The sequence below is a fragment of the Eulemur rufifrons genome, chromosome 4 (genome assembly GCF_041146395.1).
Source record: "Eulemur rufifrons isolate Redbay chromosome 4, OSU_ERuf_1, whole genome shotgun sequence".
NCBI classification, from domain to species: domain Eukaryota; kingdom Metazoa; phylum Chordata; class Mammalia; order Primates; family Lemuridae; genus Eulemur; species Eulemur rufifrons.
This window is the reverse complement of record NC_090986.1, coordinates 29510205-29534209: the sequence shown is the minus strand read 5'-3', so window position 1 is coordinate 29534209 and position 24005 is coordinate 29510205.

The window sequence follows — 24005 nt, the reverse complement described above, 5'->3', positions numbered from 1 at the left end:
ATTTACACTGGGATTATGTCCTGATAAACACATTATAAAGTCAAAAACTTACAAGTTGAACCATCATAATCAAGAAACCTCTGCAATAGAAATTTCACATGAGGCCATATATGTTGGCTCATGCTTGTAATCCTAGTACTTTGGGAGGCCAAGGCTCCCTTGGATTGCTTGATGCCAGGACTTTGAGACCAGCCTGAGCACCATAGGGAGACCACATTTCTACAAAAAAAATTCAAAAAATTAGCCAGACATGGTGAAGCATTCCTGTAGTCCTAGCTGCTTGGGAGGCTGAGGCAGAAGGATCTCTTGGGCCTAGGAGTTTGAGGTTGCAGTGATCTATGATGGAACCACTTCACTCTAGCCCGAGCAACAGAAGTAATTTCTGTCAAAAAAAAAAAAAAAAAAACCACATAATTAGTGTAAAATAAATTTTTTTAATTATTTTTTAAATATTTTGATAATGTTCAACCATAGGAAGTAGCACAGGTAATTATTAATGTTAGTAGTAGGAGTGCACACACTGAATTCAGATGGCTAATGTATGATTTTTCAGCTCTACCATTTACTTGCTTTGACCTAGGGCAAGGAGCCTTTCTTTCCTCAATTCCTTCAACTATAAATTACTCTGAAAGTAAATTAGAGATCAACAATTCTTAAATAAACACAAACCCTATGTTTGGAAAAAAGGAAAGTATACTTCTAAAGAGTTCACAGGCAATCCAAGAGGTAAAAAAAGAAAGAAAATTGACAAAATTTAGAAATAAAGTCATGAACATTAAATATCAAAATTTGTCATTAAAATGAAAGTTAATGTTATTCAGAGGAGATTTAAATTTTATAGATTTTTATAAAACAAATTGTATAACAATTATTTAATGTTTAACAAAAAATAATGTTCAAGAAATGATCCAACAAATATAATATGCAAGAAATGCATTAAGAAAATTATAAAATTGATTGAAAGACCTTGAAATACCTAAGTAAATGAATATGTGCCCCTTGTTTATCTATCAGAAGATACACTATGATAAAGTTGTCAGTTATAGCCACATCAGTCTATAAAGTCAATGCATTTCCAATAAAACTTTCTCTGTTTTATTTTTAACCTGTTCGGTGTGAGTAAACAAGTTAATATTAGAATATATATTAAAATGAAAAAGCCAAGCACGAAAATGTCAATTTTGAAGAAGAAAAAAAAATAAAAATTCCACATAATAAATATCAAAGTTTATTATAAAATTGTATACTTGTATCATGATATTGGTGAAAATTATCCAATAAGAAAAATAGCCTGAAGTCCCTATTACTTTTCTGGCTTGAGCTGTTAGCTTAGAGCCACTCTTAGCTTCTAGAGGACTTTCTCCAGCCCTGAGATGTAGCCCCCAAATCTCGGAACCAGAGAAAAGGAGTCATGTGGTTCTCATATCACATCTTTCTAACCCTCTTCCATAGTCAAATCTCTCTCTAACCACAGCCAGCAAAGTTTTCCTACTTTTTAGGATTTATGTGATTAGTTTGGGCTCATGAAGATAATTCAAAATAATCTTCACATCTCAAGGTTCATAATCTTAATTGCACTTGCCAAGTCCCCTCTCCCTTTTTCCATGCAAGGTAACATATTCACACATTTCAGCGATTAAAATCTGGATATCTTGAGGCAGAAATTTTTTCTGCCAACCCAATAAAGTTACTATAAGTTAGCCAAGTTGATACACTAGACATGTGTACATTATGTATGATAAATAATAGCAATTTTAGCTTGTCATCTGATACTTTTAAAGACTAGGAAGATACTTATTGAAAAATATTTTTCTATGCTCATACAGTTTTCTTGATTTTGAGTCCAGAGTTATGTTTTTGTATTTGGTACAGGGAAGACACTATACACATATGTTAGAACACTCTATGACTGAGTTGAGAAATCTCTAGTCTTTTCCAATTTTTTTAACATACTTGGAAAATTCAAACAAACTAGTTTCTCTTAAATCAGGAACTAAATAAAAAGTAGAAGCTATACGTATCTCTATCTGTATAATCATCCTCTACTGGGTCAAGGTTAGGACATTTTATGATAGGGGCATCTGTCCTCTGGATCAATAAATCTCTAACGGATGTGCAGACACTGACTCTCTTGCAAGAAGGAATGGCTGCTACTGGGTCCACTCTAACATTTACTTCATTTGCCCATAAGGGAGACACATGAATAAATGACCTGGATGGTCCTCTAAGACAAACTTGAATAAGGTATGCACCTTACCCTTTCTTAGCATCTCCTATATGCCAGAAAAAAAAAAAAAAAAAAAAAGCTTGACCTTGACTAGTTCTCATCTTCCTAGACAGTCTAATCTGTTACATCTGAAGCAGGAACATATTTCCATTGACATATTTACACATCATTTGCATTCAGAAAAAGGTAGGGACAGAGCTACTCAATTGTCAGATCCACTGAAGACAAATGTAACCCTCCCAAATCAAAACCGACTATTTGTAGATCACTGCTTTTTTGACACAAGGTAGACATTTTGGTATGAGCAAGAAACCTTTCTGTGGTTAGACTTACTAGGACAATACTGTCTGTATCTCTCATCCACTGATTTTGTAGACAAGTTCCCAGTTAGGACCAAAAATTATCTCTATAACTGTGTATCTACTTCTCAAGCATAAAATATCATAATGGCATTAATCTGTAATGCCTAATTCCTAAGCTAATATTTGCCTTTCATTTTCTCATTATCTAAGGCAGTGGTTTTCAAAAATGAGTGTGCTTCAGAAGCACCTGAAGGATTTGTCAAAACACAAATTGTTGAGAAATACCTCAAAAGTTTCTGGTTCAGTAGGTCTATATATGGGCTGGAGAAACTGTACTTCTAACAATAAGGTTTCAGACAATACTAATGGTTCCATTAGATAAAAACAAATAGAATGTTGAGAATATCCTACCCATATAGTGGTGATATCTTGTAAAGTATATGGCTAGATGCCTAACCTAAAAAAAAAAACAAAACAAAACAATATGTTTAAGCCTATAGGTTATATAATGCAGGAAGGAGATTCTGAACTATATGTAAAAGTGGAAATGTGCAATATACATTATATACTCTCTTTTTCTATAAATGGGTTTATATGTACAGTATACATCATACTCAAATGTGCATATACACACAGGCATGATGTTTATTTACAAATAAGAGAGTAGAAACAACAATAAAAATATATTGAACAGGTAAGCATAATCTTTTTTCTTCACTAAGAGATAATCAACATTAGCTGAAGATAAGTTTCTTTCCTTCTAATTTATTGAAGATAAAGTTCTTTTACAGTGCTCTCAGGAAAAAAAAAAAAAAGAGTCATAAATGGGTCTCTTTAACCAATGAAATATCACCTGATATCCCTGACCTCAGGCATAAGGGGCAAACCTAGCTCAATGATGTCAACCTAAATAACCATAAACAAGATGAAGCCTGGATTCTGTGCAAAACCCCAAAGATAAAAGAATGAAATGGAAGTCCAAGGCATAAGTGGATTCCAGGAATTCACTTAGAGGAGGTTGTGTGTAGACTAAAAGGTGGCAGGAGGAAAGGGGAAAGAAATGCTTTGCACCATACCTTGGGCTCTGAATTCTCAGGATCAACTATAAATGATAGTGGGTCTTTCTGCCAATGGCCTTCCTGTGCCTGTGTGCCCTGCCAAATGCCATGGACATAATGGAAAGGTTATGCTTTTGTGCACTATCACCCAGAGTTGTTGAACTGTGATGCAATAATCATCAGCCTTACTTGTAAGCTTGCCATCAAATTGAGCCAAGCACACTACACCATTACATCCAAATTGCTAATGGAGGGGTGCCAGGCAGTGAAAGTACATCCAGCAAACAGTTATGGTTCCGAGAATATGCACTCAGTGAGAAATAGATGCCATGTAGACCGTTGTGTAGTATGAGATTCAAGACTAAGTGGGTCAAAGAGAAAGCAAGATGCAGACTTAAAATTGTCTATTCTTCTGGAAGTTTCCTACTGGAAATTTTCTTCAAAAGTTATTAAAGCAATAGAGTTCCCCAGGGGAAGATTGAGTAGAGCATGATTGATTATAGTTTTCCTCATCCTCCTAAATAAACTTGCAATTTAAGTAAAAGAGTAATTTTAAGGGAAGTTGCCTTGAAAGCCCTTTTGCCAATAGCTACTGCTTTGCCCTTTTATGTAGAAGCCACTGAGAAAAAGGGAAAAAGTACCTATTCCATATGTCTGTGCTTTCTCATATTAATGTGCAGTAAAGAGTTAATTTAGCAGCGCTAGGTTGCTCAAAATCTGTACATTCCTAAGGTATTCAGGACTGACACTTTACCACCTCCAGAAAGAAAATCTATTAACTTTTGGAGTATCTTACCTGATAAGAATGTCTTTGTGGATTTGAGCCCTTGGGCATGACAAACAGTTTATGCTAACAATTTGCTTTGTGATGAATGCCTTTTTCCCCCTATTCCTGGGGTTTGGGGGTCACACTGTATCAGTTTGATTTCTGGGGTTCTAGGTCTGAGTGTCTCAGGTCACTAAAATGAGAGCCATATGCCTATGTGACTTACTTCCAATAAAATCCCTGGAAACCATGGCTCAGTTGAACATCCCTGGTTTGCAACATATTACATGTGCTATCATACATTGTTGCTGGGAAAATTAAGTGTCATCTCTGTATCTTCACCGAGACAGGATGACTAGAAGAAGCTTGTGCCTGGTCTCTCTTGGATTCTTCCATAAACATCTTTTTTTATTTGCTAATTTTACGCTTTATCCTTTAACTATAATCTACAATCATGAGTATAACAGGTTTTCTGAGTTCTGTGAGTCCTTCTGGTGAATCATTGAAACTGACAACAGTCCTGGGGATCCCTGACTCGATTTCTCATGAACAAAAGCTAACTGTTTCTCTAGAGGGACAGAAAGATGGATCATGAGTGATTTTGGCAAAACCAGTGGGGGAGAACTCAGTGTACTTTGGATATGACAATACACACACACACACTCTCTCTCTCTCTCTCTCACGCTCACACATACCAGGACTTTGTGCTGGAGGGCTTGGGTTAAGCAAGACATAAAATTCATAAAATTCAATGTAAACTGCATAAAAATGTACTAAAGTTAATATTATAAATTTATTTATTTATTTAATTAATGGTTTGTACATTTTTGGTAATGGAGAGATTTATGGATTCCTTTGTTTACATTTGGTTATAGTGGAGACTCCCACATGGTATGGCTTCCATATGAAGAAAGGACTAAGCAGAAGGGGATAGAGCCTACCTTTTAAAGAGTAGTAATAGATACATCTGTGTAGCCTGAGTATTGGATTGCCAGGAAAGAGGGTTAAAGGCCTTTCTGGTTTTCCAGAATAAGATAATAGAAGGAGGTGGGGTGAATTGAAGGAGAGAGCAGGTGAGGGGAAAATCATCTCTAAACCTCTTTTAAACTAGGACCTCTGCTGACCTAAATGTCACTTCTGAAAGAGTAAGAATAAATCACCTCATTCTCTGAATAATTTACTATGATTTACCAGCAACTGTCTAATAAATATTTAAGTCTACGAGACTGTTACGTGAATGGCACCCGCTAGACAAGGGTAAGAAGCAGTTCCATCTGCTCTCCTCAAAGCTTTGGTTTATGTATTTATTTAATTTCAGCATATTATGGGGGCAAATGTTTAGGTTACATATATTGCCATTTCCCCACCAAAGTTAGAGCTTCAAGTGTGTCCATCTTCCAGATGGTATGCACCACACCCGTTAGGTGTGAATATACTCATCCCCTGCTTCCCCCGTCTCACCTGTCTGACACCAAATGAATATTGCTACTATATGTGCACATAAATGTTGATCAGTTAATATCAATTTGATGGTGAGTACATGTGGTGCTTATTTTTCTATTCTTGTGATACTTTACTCAGTAGAATTGGCTCCAGTTCTATTCAGGATAATACAAGAGGTGCTAGATCACCATTGTTTTTTCTGCCTGAGTAGAACTCCATGTTATACATATACCACACTTTATTCATCCACTCATGCATTGATGGGCGCTTGAGTTGTTTCCACATCTTTGCAATTGTAAATTGTGATGATATAAACATTCTAGTGCAGATATGTTTTTTCTAGAATATCTTTTTTTCCTTTGGGTAGATGCCCAGTAATGGAATTGCTGAATCAAATGGTAGTTCTACTTATAGCTCTTTGAGGTATCTCTGTATTACTTTCCGCAGAGGTTGCACTAGTTTGCAGTACTACCAGCAGTGCAGGAGTGTTCCTATCTCTCCATATTCACACCAATATTTATTGTTTGGGGACTTTTGGATAAAGGCCATTCTCACTGGAGTTAAGTGATAACTCATTGTGGTTTTGATTTGCATTTCCCTGATGATTATAGTTGTGGAGCATTTTTTCATATGTTTCTTAGCCATTAGTCTATCTTCTTGCAGCCATCTAATCTTTGATAAAGCAGACAAAAACATATACTGGGGAAAAGAATTTCTATTCAATAAATGGTGCTGGGAAAATTGGATAGCCACATGTTGAAGACTGAAACAGGATCGGCACCTTTCACCTCTCACAAAAATCAACTCACAGTCGATAACAGATTGAAACCTAAGGCATGAAAGTATAAGAATTCTAGAAGAAAATGTCAGAAAAACTCATAGGCATTGGTCTAGGCAAAAAATTTATGAAGAAATCCCCAAAGGCAATCATAGCAGCAACAAAAATAAATAAATGGAACCTGATCAAATTAAAAAGCTTCTGCACATGAGAGCATCATGAGAGCAAACAGACAACCTACAGAATGGGAGAAAATATTCACATGCTACACATCCTTTAAAGGGCTTATAACTAGAACCTATATAGAACTCAGGAAAATCAGAAAGAAAAAATCAAACAACCCTATCAAAAAGTGGGCAAAGAAAATGAACAGAAACTTTTCAAAAGAAGGTAGACTGATAGTTTATTTTTTAATGTTCAGATCCACCAAACACGTAGTGAAAGTTTGACTCAACTTTAGGAAACATGGCATTTGAGTCTTGGTTTTATTACCACCCTTTTATTTATTTTCAGAGGTTTTATGTATGGATGATTAGGAAAGTCTATTTTAGAAACTGTCTAGACATGACTAGAATCCAAGCTCGTAATCTAACTCCAATTAATTGTAGACTGACTTTGTAATATAGACTAGGGTCAGTAATTGGCTGATCTCTGCTTAGCATTTACTGATAATTGCAATGGTATGCATGAATTAACAGAAACATATGGCACTTAAACACATTTCTTTATTAATTGTTACTGAGCTGATTTTTGTGCTAATTAATAAGAGAGTACTCTAAAGGGCAATAAATAATACATAACCTCACAAGTATACTTCTTGTTTTACAAATACCTGGTTCAAGGAAGTTTCGTTTCCTGGATGGACTACAATAAATTGTGTTAAAATCGTGTTACTTATGCTTGATTCTATGTAATTTTAGTTTTACATTAAAGTTTAACTTTTTTTATTTTTTTAGTTTTTGGATTTTAGGAGTCAATGATAATTTAATTTCATCTATAGAAGCAAATTATTTATGCATCTATTCATTTTGTCTTATGCTTATTGCCTATTTATATTCCCCCTTCCTAAGTGTTTAATAGGTATCTTCAAGTTTTATATATTCTTTTAAAATACAACTTCTATCCATAAGTATCCAGCCATGTAATATGAAAAATTGTATTAACAATGACCTGATACTTTCCAGACAGACCTCGTATGTAGTTTAGTGTGTGTTTTTTATTTACATAAATGGCATTTTGTTATTGGTATTTCTCTATGTCATAATTTTTTACTCAACATTGTTTGAAGATCTATCCACAGTGCTTATCATACAAGTAGCTCTTTTGTCTTTTAAACACCTCACAGTATTTCATTGTTTGTATCTAACCCATCCCTCAATGGGTCCCCAGATTATCTTCTACTCCTTACAACAAGACAATACAGTTAAAATCTCACTCTTACCTTGTTTGGAAAATTCACAGGAATTCCTCTGGGATTTATGAGTCATGAAGTATAAGAATACCTAAGCTATCTAACACAGCCACATTTTTTTCCAGTGGGGCTGTACCAGTATAAATTCCTGTGAGTAGGGAAAGATGGTTGTCTGTTTCAGAAAACTTGGAAATTTCAACCTTAACTAATTTTTTCCACACTGACATGTATAGAGTAGTACCTTACTAATGTTTTATTTATTCTGAACTCTAATAAATTTGAGCATCTCTTTATGAAATTGTTAACCACTTACTTTGCTCTTCAGAGAATTGACTTTCTATAGGTTTTGCCCCTTTTTTGATTCTTTCTTTCATTTTTTTTGTCAATTTTCATCAGAACTTCTTTTGAATCATAGATATGCTTTCACTATAGATTTTTAGATTTTGCAAATAGGTTAAATCTCTGTTAAATTTGCACAAGCTGATTTTTATTAGACAAAAACTCTGAACTTAATTACACAGTAAAACTTGATTAATTCAAATTTTTATTATTTATTTCCTTACAATTTGTGATTTATTTTGGCATGTTTAGTGTAGTCATTACACACTCCTAAGACATAAAAATATTTTGAATGTTTCCTTCTATCACATTTATAATTTGCATTTATACATGTTTTAAATTCATCTGGAGTCAGACTTTTAAAACAGTATAATTTGAGTTTTACTCTATTTTGTGTAATGAGGCTCTTTTCCTAAAACTACATGTTAAACACTTAAACTTTTTCTCCTTTGACTTGCAATACTACATATTTCTTATATAAAATTCTCATAAATTTCTATGTCTTTACTTTGCCTATTTCTGACACATTATCATGCTTCTGTATGATAATGTCTTTATAACTACATCTTAAAATTTAGTAGGGCAAGTCCCACATTGTGACTTATTTTTTAAAGTTAATTTAGCTCTTTGTGGACCTTTATTTTTACTTTTAAAAAATTGTAGGCGGGGCACAGTGGCTCACGCCTGTAATCCTAACACTCTGCGAGGCTGAGATGGGAGGATCACTTGAGGTCAGTAGTTCGAGACCAGCCTGAGCAAGAGCAAGACCCCATCTCCACTAAAAAATAGAAAGAAATTAACTAGACAATTAAAAATATATAGAAAAAAATTAGCTGGGCATGGTGGCACATGGCTGTAGTCCCAGCTACTCGGGAGGCTGAGGCAGGAGAATTGCTTGAGCCCAGGAGTTTGAGGTTCCTGTGAGCTAGGCTGACGCCACGGCACTCTAGGCCGGGCAACAGAGTGAGACTCTGTCTCAAAAAAATAAATAAATAAACATAAATAAATAAATAAATAATTGTAAAGGTCTTGAAATCTTAAATCATAATAGTATAATTATTAGTTGTTATCTCAACACTCATTTAAGGTTTTTTACATTATTTTTGTACCTAATTTCATAAGTGAAATTTTCCATTCTATTATCAACATTTTGATTGTTTTGGGCTTTTGATTTTTACAAACAATGTTACTATGAACATTTTTTCCTGGTACATATGTTTATGAGTTTCTTTAACAGATATGCCATTGACTAAGTTTTGGTCATTAGGGTCTGTGCATATGTTCAATTTTAGTATGTAATATTTAGTATTTAGTATCAATTTTAGTAAAATTATGTTTAATGTTATCTACTACAATAGTTGTTCCAAATAATATATTCAGTAGTAATGTATGAATGTTCCCTTTGATACATATTTCACCACTTTCAAATTTTCAAACATTTAAACATTTTTGCCAACACAGTGTGTTTGAAATGTGCTTCTATAATGTGGTTTTAATTTGCATTTTCTAGATGACTAAGAGCATTGAGCACCTGACCAGGTTCCTGGATGATTGCAAAAAAAGCTTCCAGATTCACTTGATTGACTGCCTACCTGTGGACTCTTACTTGCATAAGAGAAAAATAAGCCACAGAATATTGGAATTTCTTTGTATTCACACCTGAGCTTAAAATCTAACACACGCAGAAAGCTTATAGAGTATCTTACATTTTCTGTTTTGGTCAAATCCCATTTTTACAGTGGACAATTTTAAAAATAGTTTTAGATTTTCAGAAAATTTACTGAAATAGTACAGAGGATTCCCATATGCTTGGCACCCTCTCTCCCTTATTGTCATCCTATATTTGCAAGGCCCATTGTTACAATTAATGAAACAATATTGATACCTGCCTTAGTTTGTTTGGGCTGTTATGACAAAATATCCTTAAATAACCATAAAAAATAAAAGATAAGGAACACAATTATGTGCACAAGGGTATATACTATTAACCCTATGCAACCACTACATAATAAAACAAAGAATTACACCTATTAAGTAACCAAAGAAGAAAAAAGTAAAGTCATAAAACATGCAAAATAAGGAAGATAGGGAGGTAAAAGAAAATAGAGACAAAATGTAGAACATATAGAAAACAAATAGCAAGATAATAGTACTACTTTTTGTGATATCAATTATTACATAAAATGTAAATAGTTGACACATTCAAATTAAAAAGGCAGAGATTATTGAACAATAATTTTGAAAAGATCTAACTATCTGCTGCCTAATAACATTTACTTTGAGTAAGGAAACAAATCAGTTAACAGTTAATAAATGAAAGAGTATATCATGCTAACACTAATCACAAGAAAGCTGATGTGAGTATATTAGTATTAGACAAAGTAGATTCTACAGCAAACAATATTATCAAAATGATAATATGGTCAATTTATCATGAGAAAAACAGATGTTTACATGTAAACAATTATATTTACACATCTGATAATCATATTTTAAAATACATGAAGCTGCCACTAATAGAACTGTAATGAGTTATAGGCAATGCCACAATTGCAGTTTGAGATTTCAATACGAATCTCACAATAATTGATGGAACAAACACACATAAAATTTGTAAAGAATATAATAACCAACTTGATTATAGTGATATGTATAGAACTCTGCATCCAACAAAAATAGAATACACATACTTTTCAGGTGGTACATGGGATATTTTTTGAGATAAAACTTAATTTGGTCTATCAAACAAACATTAATTAATTTGAAAATATCTTGTTTTTGTCATAATGGAATTAAGTTAGAAATCAATAGCTGATATCTAGAAAATAACAAACTGGCAGCTAAATAACATACTTCTAAATAGCCTATTGTTCAAAGAAGAAATAAAAAAGGAAAATATAAAGTATTTATATGTAAGGAGAAAAAGGAAAAGAATAAGAATCAGAGTAGAAATCAGTAAACTGGAAAACAAGGGAAAAATTAATGAAGTAATGAGCTGGTTCCTTGAGAAGATCAATAAAATTGATAAGCCTCTTTAGCCAGATAGATCAAGATCAAAAAAGGAGAACAAAAGTTATAAGCATCAGGAATGATAGAGGATATTAAAGAAATTGAATTACTAGTAAAAATACTTACCAAAGAAATGTACCCACTCCAGATGGTTTTACAGCTAGAATCAACCAAATATTTAAGAAAGAAACAATATCAATTTTACACAAACTCGTCAGAAAAAAAAAAAGAAAGAGAAAGAGAATAAATTGTTTCTAACCAATTCTGTTAATAACTGATATTACTCTAATATCAATTCAAGACAAAGACACTACAAAAAAGAACAGTACAAATAGCCCTCAAAATATGAAATATTTAAGGAGAAATCTGATAAAACATGTGAAAGACCTGTCCACTGATGAGAGAAATTGAAGAAACTGTAAATAAATGAGAAGCATTCAATGAGCATGGATGAGAGAATTACTATTGTTAGATTGACAATACTTCAGACATTTATTTACAGATTGAACAGAATCTCTATCAAAAATCCCAGCTAGCGTTTTTCAGAAACCAATAAGCTGATCTTAAACTTCATATGGAAATGCAAAGGACCTAGAATAGTCAAAACAATGTCGAAAAAGAACAAAGTTGGAGAATTAACAGTATCTGATTTCAAGTTTTGGCATAAAATAGATACATAGGTCCAAGGAACAGAAAATAATTGAAACTTGAGTGACAAAAAAGGCAAAGGAAAGTCAGGGGTGGAAGTATAGTCTTTCCATAAATGATGTTGGAAAAATTATATATGAATATGTTGTTTTTTGGTTTTGTTTTTTAAAGAATTTTTTCCCGTACTTCACACCATATTAAAACACAAACTCAAAATGGCTCGTATACACAAATGTAAAACTTGAAGTTACAGGACTTCTAGAAGAAAACAAAAGAAAACCTTTGTGACTTCAGATGAGCAAAAATTTCTTAGATACAACACCAAAGCCACAATCCATCAAAGAAAAAAAATGATAAATTTCCTTCATGAAAATGAAAATGTCTGCCCTTTAAATATACTAACAGAAAATGCAAGATATGTATGAAAGAAATATTTACAAGTCATATATGGATATAAGTATGATAAAATACTTATATCCAGAATATAAAAATAAATTCCACAATGCAAAATAAGAAAACCAGCAACCCAATTTAAAAAAAAAAAAAAACAAGCAGATAATTTGAACAGATATTTCATCGAAGAATGACATAGCAAATAAGCACGTGAAATATGCACATGATAAGATGCTCAACATCGTTAGTCATTAGGGAAATGAAAAGTAAAAACAGTATGATACTACCTACCACATACATATTAGAATGACTAAAAGCAAAAAAGACTTATCATATCAATTTTTAGCAAGCATATGGAACACCTGGAATGCTGATATGCTAATGGAGGGAACATAAAATGGTATAACCATTTTGAACTGCAGTTTGGCGGTTTCTTAAAAAGTTAAACATACATAGAGTATATGATTGAGCAGATATACTCCTACATATTTACCCAAGAGAAATGAAATTTATGCCTATACAATGACTTGTATGTGAATGTTCATAATAGCTTTATTTACTATTACCAAAAACTAGAAATAACTTAAAATGTCCACCAAGTAAATAAATAAATATGTTGTGGTATATCCATAAAATGGAAGACACGCTTCACCATCACCTGCCTCAAAGAGGAACTATAAATCTCATAATCTCCTCTCAGCTTACTATTACTTCCTCTGAAAGCTATGCCTTCTGTTGCTATCTAGGACTAGATTCCTTCTTATCTACTATATTTATATTGTGTGTGGATATGATTCTTACATCAAATTATTAATACATATATGTGTGTAGACTTCTAACTCTCTACATAGGAAAAGAAAACATCACTTACATTTGTATCCCCAATGTTTAGTATATTACCTCAAAGTTTAGAGGTACTTATATTAACAAAGAATTAATTTGGAAAGACCATTGTTCCATCCTAAAAATGAGAACAAGCTGGATAAACTGGAAATCAGATTTTTAAAGCCCATTATAGATCTGAGGACAGAGATCTAAACGATCTAACTTCAATAAAGAAAATGGCAATCCTTTCCTAGGAAGAAAAAGGCCTGCAGCTACTTTTTTCCTTGTCTGAGTATCTTATTTCTGCAGTAACTATGATTCATATACCTACACAGTAACAGTACTTTTTCATTATAGCTATTTCCAAAAGCTTTACTGAATATTCCTTTTTAACTACTCCTATTACTTCTGTATTATCAGCCTATATAAGATAGAAAGAGATAAGCATAAAATCAATATCTCAATAAACTCCTCTAAATATAACCACTCTAAATGCTAAATTTGTGTAGTAAAAATGCTAGCTCTAGAGTTGACCTTGCAGATTAGATTGAATTTAAACATTATTTTCAATGAAAGCAGCAAATAGGTATTATTACTTTTAAGAAAACTTACAATTCTCTTTTTGAAATGCAAATATGAAACATAGATATTTCACAGAAGCTATGATTTGGGATGTGTATAATCAGAAGATACATGTTTCGTAAGTCCTGCAATAAAATGGGAATCAGTGAATGAGCAACCTTTCTATCTTGCATATTTTAAAAGCTGAACACACACTTTCTGGTAAAGGAAATCAATAGAAAAGGAGATTTTAAACATTTAAAAGAGAGAAATAAGAGTCTGAACTAGGAATATATGTGAATAATACCTCAACTGTGCTTTTAGGCAGTTTTAAAAGTTTATCAGGAAACTGAAAGACTTATAATATATTGCAGAAATTATAATGCATGATATTATGCGAAGAAATCAAAGTAATCAAGAAATCATTCTAATGCACTGTGGCCCACCAATTCTTGATTTATTTATACAATTATTAGAAATATATGAGGTTTCCTTTAAATATGTTACCTAGTAATAAAAGAGATGTAGAACTTAGGAAAGAATCATTTGACAAACACCTCGTATAAACACATTTATATGGTCATTTTTAAGACCTAGAAGGCAGATGATAGGAAACTAGTTATAAACTCATGTACTTCATTTGCTCTCATTGTATTTGTAGTAGTAGAGGTCTTGATCAACCAGATAAACACACTCTGATTGGGAAACTAAAATATGAGTAAACTCAGCATACAAGAAGTTAAGACCAATGTTTGTCTGAAAGAACCAATCCATTTTGTCTAACCTCTCAATATACAGTGATAATAATAGAAACATCAATTTTATAGGGTTATATGAGGCTTAAATTAGGTATTCTTTGTAAAATACTTAGCAGAGTGATGGCACATAATAGACACTCTTTTTATACATAAAAATTAATAAACCAATGACAGTGAATCCAGAATTGAAATTATAGTTTAAAATGTACACTAAATCAATAATAAAAATGATAATTTAAAGGTATAAATGATTGTTCAATAGTCTTTAGTTTCTAATAATTTCATGATAAATGATTAAAAATTGGAAATTAAGGAAATTATTTTTAACATATATCAAATTTATTTTTCCCTAATATTAATTGTTTCAGAGAGGCTTTTGATGGGACTTCCTTGGGCTAGTCACACACTTTCTGGCTTCACTATTAATTGGTGACCTTAAAATAGAGAAAATCTTAAGTCTTTTCCAAGTCTTAACTTCTATGATTCTGATTTTAACATGTAATAAATAATATTGTATTTATACATTTTAGGGGACTAGAATGTACTTTTAAAAAGTTCTTTTTAATTTGTAATATTAATGTTTTCATAAAATTTTGATAAAAATAATTTTCCAATACCATTAGTGGTCATTGATATAAGAGAAAAATCATTTTAAGAAGTTCTGGTAATTATAATAATTAAATAGTAATAGTTACTAACATTTACTGATTACTCTTGGTTTACCAGACAGTACTATGGATTTTATTTAAATTACTTTTTATTTAATGTTCTCCCAAATCATATCAGGTAAGAATTTGTAATTTTACCCTATTTCACTAGAAGCTGAAAGAGGTTAGGTAATATAGCACTAAGGGCTAGAAATATAGTCATCCAAGCTTAGACAACAATGATAAGAAATACAATGATGAAAAATTTATGTTTATAGAGAAAGATTATTACCTTGAATTTGAAAGTAAACTTGAAGCCAGTGAGAGTGTTTCTACTATGGCATTTGGCCTGTCTAGTGAAGCCTAAGGGGTAGTTGAAGTCAGAGGTTGGGGACCCCTAATGAGAAACCTTGTCTTCCTTCAACTGTACTAAACAGAGCATGGACAGATAAAGCAGATGGTAAAATTTCAACTTGATTAAACTGACCAGATGGGATTGGATGACAAACTTAACATAGTTTGAGAAAGAAGGAAATATGGATTTGAGGACATAGACCAACAAATTACCAGAGAACATAAATGCAGCTGTAACTAAACTAAAAGAGGAAAAGATCTATGGAAACAGCAGTGATTTCTCTTATTGAAGGATTAGATGATTAAAGAATCTGTCAACCAAAATTTGGTTGACACAAAAATTTATAAAAATGATAAAGAAAATAAAATAGTTTTATCTATCTATATATCATGATAGTATATCATAATTTGAAAGAATGAACTTATATTCCCCGCTAAGTCTTAAAGAGAAGCATGATTCCTTTTCAAAAATCCAGAAAATAATATCTATGTAGTCATATCGATCATTTGAATTTTTACAAAATTTGAGAAGTTTAACATTGGAGGTATAGTATTTTAATTATTATAGATAAAAATATTAATAACTATAAAAAGGATTTCAGAATTATAGCTGATAATTTAAAAAGACAAATAACATAAAGTCTTAATCAAATAGTGACACATTAAAAATCTTATTAAAATGTCAGAAAGCATTATAAAGACCTTCCAATTTTTTCAAACATTACCTGAAGTGACAAACCAAGATGACTATTATAAACTTTTTAGGTTAGCATTTTTATTTATAGTTCCTGGCTAAAGAAAAAACATGTGAAACATAAAAATAGGTAAAAAAAAAAAAAATGGAAAAAGGGTTAAATAAATTTATCATGTTTTCAGAATAATATGTACTTACATAAGACAATATGATTTAAGAAAACCCAAGAGAACAAATTTAATACATATTTTAGTGAAAGTTTATTTTAATTAAAAATAGAGGAATCTGATACTATTACATTTAAGACATCTGGCAGCATTCAGCACGAAAAATCGGAAATCTGAATTTTAATACCAAACATATTATGAACCAACTTCTCAGTGTTTCAAATGGGATTGCTTTTGAAATTTTAAAAATGATAACTCCTTTTGTATAGAATGTCATGAACACCTCAGGATGTTACCAGTGCTGCCCTGCTCAAAACTAAGTGATCGTGCCAATTTCAATCACTCAGACTTTCAGGAAAGCCACTGAGTATTTTCAAACCTTTTGTATAGACTGGGATGGAGAGGGAATTGAAAGAGGAAAGATATCTATCTATCAGGTTCTTTTGATAACTGATCTAGAGAGAGAACACAGCTTTACCTCATAAATCTCTCATTCAATACACAATATACATCTTATATCTGCAAGAAATTGTAAGTGGCTCCACGAAATGCTTTCAAGTACATGCATTTTAAAGCTATTTTCTGTCTGTGAAAGGAGAGATATTATGTAAATATGCCTCAATATAAGCAAGGCATATTTTGGAGAACTAAGAAAAAGGTTTCTGTACTAATCTTGATTTATTTACAAACTTATTTTAGTATCACAACAGTGTATTAATAAAAATAGTTTCTAAAACATTTGTTATATATTATAATAAGAAAAAGGTAACTATGCCAAAATATGAAAATAGTTTAATAAAATGCATACCAGTGGTGGAATAAAATTGAGTCAGAAATATATACTGGGTAGCTACTGTATAGTAGGCAATGTGAAGAACGGTTGAAAATAACTACCTTGTGCTAATATGGAATGTACATATCATCCTATATATACATATTTTATATGAGATATATATGTATATTTAATATGTAGCTTATCTCACTTCATCTCTGTAATTTTCCTAAATTTAGACACTCTATTTCACAAATGAGGACTTTGTAGCTCTAAGAAATGCGTAATTTTTCCAAAATCACATTTAATATTCCACAGAAATGATACTAATGTATAAATTAGTCTAATTCTAGCACAGGGCAATTAATCATACAGTTGTTTTAGGTAAACTCCCAAAAGAGTTTGAATATTTAGAGCATAATATTAGAGAAAAAAGGTAATATAGAATTATGTTAAATACATATATGATGAAATTGTGTGGTCATGTATATAATAGATTTGTATACATAAGAAAATGTGTGAATATTTTCTTGTTTATATAGCAAGCATGTTCATATACTTTTTTTCTAGGTGGTAAACTAAAGGGTGACCCAAAAATTTTTACAATGTAGCTCTTGTATTTATCATATTTTCCAAAATCAGTTATGCTCAATGATACTTAAAAATGTTCTTAAAAGTAGAAACTAATAAACTTATTTTATTTGTTAATTTCATGGCCATAAAAGAGGAATGAATAATTTTTTTTTTAGAAAAAGTCAGTGTTATAAGTAATTTATTAGGAATATAAGAAATATAATAATACTAGGGTGTAAAATATCTAGACTACTTTTAGAGGGTCACAAAAGTAATTCAACTCTGATTCATGAAATGAATGGAGAAAAAAATAGCTTTTTTGTCTGGGTAAAAGCAACAAGGAGGACATTGGTTACTTGATCCACTGTAGCATAAAAATATTATTTTAACTATTAATTTAACCAGTGTACTTACATAGAATGTACAACACCAAGAATGAACTCTAATGTAAACTATAGGCTTTGGGTGACTATGATGTGTCAATGTAAGTTTATCAGTTGTAACAAATGTACCACTCTGCTGCAGGATATTGATAACGGAGGAAGCTATGTGTGAGAACAGGGTATATATGGGAAATTCCTGTACCTTCCTCTTAATTTTGCTATGAACCTAAAACTTCTCTAAGAAAAATCAAGTCTTAAAAAAAAATGTGCACTTAAATGTACTTGAATGTCATGTAGTATCTGGTAGAGATATAAATGTAAAATGTTCCTGCCAAGATGAAAATAAAACTTTAGAGTAATCCTCTTATTGGCAAAAATTGTTATCACTCTTAAACAGTTGTGAATCACCCACATCTAGTCATCAGCTTCTAATCACAAAAGAAAATTTAAATGTATATATATTGTAAAGAACATTTTCCTATTTCTTATGTTTTCTTTAGTTGTAACCACTGCAACTGGCTGCAATCTTTACATTAATATATTTGATTTCCCTAAATCTGCATTCTTGTGTTCTTTAACCTCTGGTGTCACTTCTCCTTGGTCTGATCTTTGCTTCTCATTCTTTGCCTTGTTTCTGACCCTGTGTAATGTGAAGTTCTCTACCTACTATATTATCTTTTGCGTTTTAGCCCTGTTCAAATTTAAACTTAAAAATTTTTTAAATCTCCAGATTGCTGTCCACAACCCATCCAGCTCTTAATTCAAATCTATTACACTTAAAGAGAAAATGTTTAAATATATATATTTTTCATGTAATAAAATCTACTTTGTCTCTAGCTTTTAGTTTGAGTTGACAGACCTATTAGAATACATTTTCACCTTTTGACTTTGCCTTTCATCTTTCTTCTGTCTTCCACCTTGAGACACAAGTATGATGCCTAGAGATGTAGAAGCCACTTTGAAAGAATAAGAGTGAACACTCCATGCTAAGGAAGGGGGAATGGAAGGCGAAAGGAGTTAAAATCACTGAGGACATAATGGCACTGCCATACATTGTTCGAATAGTTCTCCTCAACCCTACTTATGGAACAGAAATAAATCCCCATTTGATGGCATTAAATTACTGGTTCATACAGCCTAAAGTAATTCTAATTGGTATGACAACTATAGATATTTATTGATTTATTACAGAAGTTGTCAATGAAGATGAAGAAACACACAGGTGAAATGAGGCATAAGTTTGTTCTATTTTTTCCTATGTTGCCACACATTACTACAAATTTCTCAAATTAAAAACTTATAAATATTCAATATTTGATATATTAGTGAAATAATGTTTCACTTAATAAAATGTTTTTCAATATATTAACACTTTTGATGGACTTTTAATTATATAAACATTTTTGTTTTTTTAATTTCTGAGTTATAGAACAGATAATTATATAAGTTTTATGAACACATAAGTATATTTTTAAAACCAAGATAAGTAATGTCATCCAATTCATCACCCAATGAATATAGGATGTAAAAAATTACTTTTCTGTGTTTCTTTAGTCCATATTAAACTTAAAGCAACTCACCTGGGTTATTGGTCATGATTCAATTTGTTTATTCATCTTTTGTAGAAAAAAATAAATATACATTTTGTATCATAAGTATTGATATGAACTTTGCAGGTTTAAGTTATATACTTTATCAGTTCCTAGCATTATATGTTATGATATGATATGATAACCTATTTCAAAACAGTTTAAATAGTTAAACTCTTACCAGTCTTTAAGTTTAAAATTACATATATAAGCTTTGTAGACAGAGATTTTGTTCATTCTCATTAATTAGAAGTCACCACAAGAAAAAAGTTCATAACCCTGACCATGTACATTTTAAATCCTAAATCACACCTTGGTCACACCTGCTTTTTGCTCCCAAATACACTTTGGTTTACTAGACACAACTTAGAAGTATGCATTTTGCATATTACCTCTTTTATAATCATTACAAAGTAAAATTTCAGCACAATTTTTGAAATTGTCCAAGTGCTTATGACTATAATATTTTTATCATATTGTTTCCCAAAGTTATTAATTACTTAAAATCCCACAATAAATTTTGATCAAATTTAGACACATGAAAACACACACACACACACACACACACACACATTTACACTGTAAGTATTTTCATTTTTCTTTATATATGTGAATCCTAACTCAACGTAATGGTTAGATCTTTAAGGGCTGGGATGATGATATCTTATACTTGTCAGTTCCCGGCACCTATATGATATTGTTCAATCCATTTACAATTCAAAATATTTACAATTCAAAAATTTATATAACTCTTAGAAGCATATTAAATCTTTTGTACTCATTCTTAATTCAAAAAGTCACTATATAAGTTAACATTTTATGTAAAATAAAAATTTACATACAGAATTATGCATAAGAACTAATCTCATAAAAGAGTTTGATAGTGCTTATATTGTTGTACTCATTAATTTTTCCATGTTTATTTTCTCCATGTTAGCATAAATTACCAAAAGTTCCCCAAGATAAAAACATATAGATATTCAAAAGTAGATATAGTACTGAAATAATACTTTCAGTTAACCAAATAGTTTTTAGTACGTTAACAAAGATTGATGGATTAATTATGTCTGTATGTTTCCAGAAAGAAAACACTTATAAGGGAAGCATGGATAAAGGTACAAATTAAGACAATTTCAGAAAATATTTAATTTAAACCTATGTGAACTATATGTTCTTTTGATTGAATATATTGTGGGAAATGTAAAAGAAATGCATTTTAAGAAAAATGATCAAATTCGAGTACTAGGCTAATAATAATCACAGAGATGTATTAACAGAGTATGCAGTAAAAGATTAAAGTGATACTGAGTTTTGATTGATGTATATTCTGTCATATAAAGCTTAGGGCACTAGTAACACAGTGCATAATAAAAGATTACAATGATACCGAGTTTTTGTTGATGTATTTTCTGTCACAGGAAGTTTAGGTTATTGTTTTCCCAACACCTCAGGTGGGAAAATAAATACCTTCTAGGCAAATAAAAAGTTTCTGTAGGCCAAGGTAATTTAGTATCTGCTCTGGCTGATGACATATGCAATTTTTCATCCTTTCTGAGACCACCTGAAGAGCTGTCCTTGTGTGCTTAAGCGGTTATTAAAATACCTCTTTGTAAGTGTTCACCTGAAGGCTGTAGGAAAAGTGAGATGTCTTCTCAATTCCCGAGAAATTCAATATAATAAAGTTGATTTTAAGCTCTATTACACCACAACTCTATTTTCTCCATGGTTGTTTCAGATGGGAGGAATGAATGGCTCTGTTGGAAACAGATCTGTGGTGTCAAAAGACAGTATTTGGATTCCTGTCATCATAACAGTGAAAATAATTCATAAGTAATCTGTAAACCCACCCTAAAAAGAAATACGATGACACCTGGATTCTTGATAGTATTTCAACAAAAGTAATTCTGTTTTTTGAACTCACTAGGCATATCTCTGATACTTCTCTGTCTGGAGCAGTTTTCCATTAGAAATTCAAGGGGTGATCTCCCTCACCTCCTTCAGACTTACTCTGATCACATTTTCTCAGTGAGACCTTTCTTATCTCCCCCCATGCCAACACCAATAATCCTTCTCAATCTGTTCTATGCTTGCTTTTTCGTATAACATTTCTCTTCTTCTTACAAACTGGATTGTTTACTTACATGTTTTTATTGTCTGACCCCTTCTTGTTGAATGTAAGCTCTGCAAGGGCAGATGCTTAATAAATATCTTAGAGTTAATGAGGGAATCAATGAATAATAAATAACTATAACTATTTATTTAGTTCTTCATATGCATCAGGTCCTTTTCAGAGCACTGGATATTTTCCCTACCTTCATGCAGAAATCTTTCTAATGTGAAATTTGGCTTTTAAATAAACGATTATGAATGTGATCAATAAATACAAAATATTAGGGGAGATTACGGGAGAGAATAATATTGCATCTTGGGTTCCGAGAAGTTCAACCAAGGAATTGTGCTAAAATTCTATTCTGACAGATCGGTGTAAAAGTTCCTAACAAACATAAGCAAAAAGCTCTTTGTTTCTAAACACTGTTTGAGTCACCTTGTTTGTGGACCTAATATTGTTTTCAGACTATACTCAACATTGCTGTTATCAGAAATTTGGCCTCATTCTTTCTTGTGTTCCCCCATACTCTTCAAAATAAAAATGGAATCATTTTATCAATTGGCAGAAGTAGTCAAAACACACTTATAAATGAGTGACTATTAAAACATGAAAGTTAGATATGGCAAATATTTGTTTATATACAAATAAAGGGGGGTGGAATCAGGATTGGTATATCTCTTATACACTAATTTATCAACCGCTGATTAAACTAAATCAACTAAAACATAGTGTAAGACTTGACTAAAAATTTCCCTAACTTACAAGAAAATGTTTTACTCTTCTGCTCATGATGCTAAAACATAAAGATTCCACAGAGCTGCAATCCATGAGGAAGGGGTACACACAAAGAAATACTGATTCAGCATTATTTGGATTCTTGTCAGACAGTTTGCACCTCTTTACATCCCTTTCTTCGCTGGTGGAATGAAGCAAAGGCTAGAAAAGTGAAAAGTGCCTGTGTTGTGGAGGTAGAAATCACCGAGCTTCCCGGATTGCATTTGAATACTATCAAGAGAAGGTCAAATAGATACAGCCTGTGCATTCTTAAGGGCCAGTTCACAGAGTCACTGTTCTTCTCAGACAATCCTCTTAAAGGATAATTTGTTTTTGACAAATATGGTAACAGCTTCTCTAAGAAAATCTACAGGATGGATCTGCTTGTACAATTGTGCAGCTAATGTACTGGTAGGAACTGTTCTTTGTGTACTCTGAAAAAAAAAATTCTGATGTAGATGTCAATGTTTGATGCTATTAAAAAATGAGAGAACAAGATGTACAATCTTGCTGTTTCTGAGATTTGGCTCAACATTTAGCCAAAAGAGTATGTGTTCCTTATTTCTTCTTTGTCTAGCGCTTTTATAGAAGAGACAAAAATATTAATAGGTGAGGAGGTCGAGGTTGTGCAATTTTCCCAAGAACGCACAGACTACAGTGAGCCCAGTAATTGGGTCTGTGCGGTGTCCTTCCTGGATATCATTCAACATTCTTTTGACTATAGAGGGAAGACACACTTGATTAATCACCAACTATATGATCACTTCTCCTAAAGATTTAGGTAAAACAAAGGACATAATTTAATGTGAAATCTACAATTAATGTTATTATTCTCATAATCTTTAAATATTTTGTTCTTTTAGATTTAGATTATCCACTTCGGTATACGATGAGGACTTGGAGAAATTATTATATGTGTGCAACCTATCTTGTACCAGGTGGGCATTTTCTTATTCCTCCTCAAAACTCTTTATGTTTTATTTTCTTAAGAACAATATATATTTGTGTTTATGTCTCAAGACAGGTGTTACTGTTACTTAGTTAGCTAGTTTTATTTTTTAACTAATTTCCATCTAACTGACTGTGATCTTTGTCATTGCCACCAGCTGTGCACTCAAACAGCTGTGCCTTCTCCTCTTTCACTCAGAGCAATTTCCAGAGACTCGTATTTAAAGGAGACTGAAATGTTGTCTCTAATTATAACAGCAATCTGTTCCGCAGCAGTTTTCACACTCTACTTACGTTCCCTACTGTGTTTTTCCAATAGTTTTGCCCTTTCTTCCGTTTCTCTAATTTTTGTTCTAAACCCATCAAACTGCTGGTTAGCTGAATTAATTTTAAAGTATGTTACTTCTAGAACACTTTTTTTTTGCAGCACATAGGATTGTTTACACTGCTATTTAGTATCAACTTAGAGTTATTTC